The 3,881-nt window shown below is 26.4% G+C and overlaps 2 long non-coding RNA genes across 2 annotated transcripts; both read left to right on the top strand.

Annotated features, from left to right (window-relative positions):
* The first annotated feature begins 252 nt into the window (after window positions 1-252).
* Window positions 253-829, top strand: LOC110910915. The gene is made up of 3 exons (XR_002576577.2): window positions 253-552; window positions 647-694; window positions 786-829. It is a non-coding gene; the product is annotated as an uncharacterized LOC110910915 (long non-coding RNA).
* Window positions 830-831: 2 nt separating this feature from the next.
* On the top strand, window positions 832-2,735 carry LOC118487122. The gene is made up of 4 exons (XR_004880351.1): window positions 832-860; window positions 1,060-1,080; window positions 1,688-1,755; window positions 2,716-2,735. It is a non-coding gene; the product is annotated as an uncharacterized LOC118487122 (long non-coding RNA).
* Window positions 2,736-3,881: the final 1,146 nt, after the last annotated feature.

Raw genomic sequence — 3,881 nt, 5'->3', positions numbered from 1 at the left:
TCTTTTTTTCCGGAGTCAAGACATCTAAACATAAACCTTTCCATATCATGACATTGAATATGATTAAATCTACAGTGAAAATACGTGTAAATATCATTAATTATATTAAAAAAAATTGGATGACAAAGCTAAGCATATCTTTATTTAACAATGGGCCACTCTCAGCAAAGAACTAAGAGGCCAAAAGTTACAACACTTGTCTAGTACCCCTCATTCATTTAGGCACACACTTACAATTAACACATCTATATATATATATATATATAAATGAGATGTGATTTGGGCTAGGTGGCATTGGATTTGGGACATTTTTGCTGATGTGGCAACTTATATTTTTGAGTTTAGGAGGGAATTCTCAAATGCCTTCATCATTCACGATTTTAACAAAAAAGTGGCGGGATCCGGCTGTGATTCGGGTCACCCAATATTAAAAAACGGATCCTATATATCATCTTTACCAGACCACCATATCTCATAACCTCACTTTTCACAAACCCTACATACCATTTCCTAAATCTGCTTCTTCGTTTTTCAGAGATTCATCGTCCTTAGGTATGTTATTATGCCATTCCTTCTTTGTTTTCGTATTGTTAATCTAATACATCTTTGATTTTTTTCGATTTCATCAACTATCATACATATTCAGATGAGATTCATAAGGACGACAATGTTTTGATGCTTTCTTCATCTTCATGTAAATGCTATTTGTTTCATGTTTCCAGATTTGAAGAGATCGATTTGTTTGCTGTTTAATAATGATTTACGATGTGTTTTGTCATATCTAGGGTTTGCTTGTGGTCTTTCGTATCCGTCAAAACCCTAATCGACCGAAGAAATCGTCAAAAGTTCTTCACAATATGGTTAGTTTCTTCTCTCAATTTTGTTATTCAATCATCTTTCATCCACATTCAATTTTACAAACCCTAAAGCTCATCTACGGTTTCATCTGTAATTAGATCTTATACTGTTTATTTATGTTATTAGATCTTATAAGAACTTTTTTTTTGTTCAAAACCCATTCGGCAGGTCTTAATCATTTTCGTTGTTATTTGTTTGTAGATCGTTCCACATAATTTGCAGGTATGTAATTTATATTAGATTGTTATTTATTGTAAATGTTTAATGTGAATTTTTGATGATTTTTATGTTTTTTTTTTGTTGATCGAACCTGTTATATGTAAGTTTAATCAACGATCTATAAAAAATTTGTTCTTCATCTCCTTCTTCGCAGATGCTTATTGTTTGATTTTTCTTTTTTTTTCGTTGTTTGTTGATGATGATTTTGCATTATCCGATTCCAATCATATGAAATGATATTCTGTTGATGTTTTGATTTTGTTCTCATGTTACTCATATTTTTATTTACAGTCTTTTAGTTTGTTGTTGATGATGATATGTTTTGATTGTGTCCGATGTTTTTTGATTGTGTTGATGAAGATTTACAGTGGTCTGATATTTTTTCATCCGGTATAATGTTTTTGTATTCGGAATCTTGATTTTGTTTCTAAAAAATAAATATTTTTTATTTTTTTTAAACCGTTTCTTTTTATTTTTGGATTTGGAAGTTTCTCAATTGATTAAATTATCTTTTAAAGCTTATTGATTGTTGATTTAGGAATATTGATTGTTTTTCTATAAATACTTTACCGTTTTATTTTTTTTAAAAACCTTCATATATATTTTTCAGATATGCATCCCTTGCACAACAGTCCTTCATTTTTAAAGCTTATTGATGAAGATGACCCGATATTTTTGGTACGTTTATGTGTATTCTAATTACTAATCATATTTTAAGTAAACTGATATTTATCTTTTTTTTTTACTTTGTTTTAAACTTATAGCAAATAAATGGTGATTTATATTTAGTATGATAATTTATGGCATTGGATGTTAGTGATATAATATTCAGAATTCAAATTTTAAATTTTAAATTTTGAGGTTTCTATTTTAAATTTTAAATTTAAAATTTTGAGCAATTTTAAATTTCGTTAGTGATTTATTTTTAGTATGATAATTTTGCGGAAGTAAGGTTTCTGTTTCTATAAATAAATGGTGTTACGTTTTTTGAAACCTCAAATTTAAAATTTAAAGGTTTCTATTTATATTTCCGGAATTTAAATTTTAAATTTAAAATTTTGAGCAATTTTAATTTTCGTTAGTGATTTATTTTTAGTATGATTATTTTTCGGAATTAGGGTTTCTATTTCTATTTCCGGAATTCAAATTTTAAATTTTAAATTGTGAGCAATTTTAAATTTCGTTAATGTTTTTTTTTTTGAAACCTCAAATTTAAATTTTAGTGATTTATTTTTAGTATGATAATTTTTCCGGAATTAAGGTTTCTATTTAAATTTTAAATTTAAAAGTTTTCCATTAATGTGTTTCATTTTAAATTTCGAATCTGTAAATTGAATTTAAATTTGAAAGGTTAGACTTTCCTAATAAGTTTGCTTGATTTACGGGATTGGATATTAGTGATTTGATTTTCAGATTTTAAATTTTAAATTTTGAAGTCAATCATTATTTTAAATTTAAATTTTGAAGTAAACCATTATTGTGTTTGATTTTAAATTTTGTATGCTTTGAAATCTTGATGTTTTTTATGAGATGCTTTGACTATATTATTTGTAATTTTAGGGATGTTTCGAGTCTTTGACTATTGTTTTTGTACTCGAGTTGCATATCTCACAAACTTTTTGTGTTTTGTAATTTTAGGTGAAGAGCTTCTTTCAGACTTCTTCCCCTACAAGGAACTATTGAATGGGTTCCTATGAGAAGTTGAAGAAAAGGTATATCTTGCACTGTTTTGTGAGTTATAATTTTTTGTATTTTAGTTATAATTTTTGTATTTAATTAGTTTTTAATTCTTTAAAGATGTCTTTAATTTCTTTTTAAATCTGTTTTTGTTTTTATAAATAGATTAGTGTTGTTAAAGATGATTTTTGTATTCAAAATTATGATTCGGTTTCTGTAAATAGACTTTGTTTCTATAAATAGATTACCGTTATATTTTTTTTTAAACAATGGTTACTTCCTTTGCAGTTATGGATAATGAAAACAACGCTCCTTCGTTATTAAAGTCGATTGAGGACTATGATCCTATATTTTTCGAATTGTTCGTCGACCAAAAACAGGTTAGTTCAGTTTTGTTGGTGTTGTTTGTTTTTTGATATGTATAGTCTTTCTTTTTTATTTTTGTCTTTAGGTGTTAAGATGAAATTTTATGTGATTATCTTTTGAAGTTCTTATGGTTTGTTTTGTGAGTTATAATTTTTTGTATTTAGTTATGATTTTTGTACTTAGTTAATTGTTAATTCTTTAAAGATGTCTTTAATTTCTTTTTAAAGTTGTTTTTGTTTCTATAAATAGATTAGTGTTGTTAAAGATGATTTTTGTATTCGAAATTATGATTCGGTTTATGTAAATAGACTTTGTTTCTATAAATAGATTACCGTTATATTTTTTTTAAAACAGTGGTTACTTCCATTGCAGTTATGGATCATGAAAACAACGCTCCTTCGTTGTTAAAGTTGATTGGGGACTATGATCCTATATTTTTGTTATGTTTCTTAAGTTTTCAGTTTTGTGCACACAATAAGTTATTGCAACTTATATGTTTTTTTTTCGATTGATAGGAAATACCATATGATTTTGCAACCTTATTGTGGTGAGAACAACTTTCATATGTCAATGTCTTAAAATTATTGATGATGATTTATCGTGAGTCATTGAGTTATAATTTTTGTATTTAGTTAGTTGTTAATTCTTTAAAGATGCCTTTGATTTCAATTTTAAAGTTGTTTTTGTTTCTATAAACAGATTACTGTTGTCAAAGATTATTTTTGTATTCGGAATTATGATTCGGTTTCTGTAAATAGACT

The sequence above is a fragment of the Helianthus annuus genome, chromosome 15 (genome assembly GCF_002127325.2).
Source record: "Helianthus annuus cultivar XRQ/B chromosome 15, HanXRQr2.0-SUNRISE, whole genome shotgun sequence".
NCBI lineage: Eukaryota > Viridiplantae > Streptophyta > Magnoliopsida > Asterales > Asteraceae > Helianthus > Helianthus annuus.
Note: the sequence above shows the minus strand (reverse complement) of the source record. Positions and strands in the feature narration are given on the sequence as shown.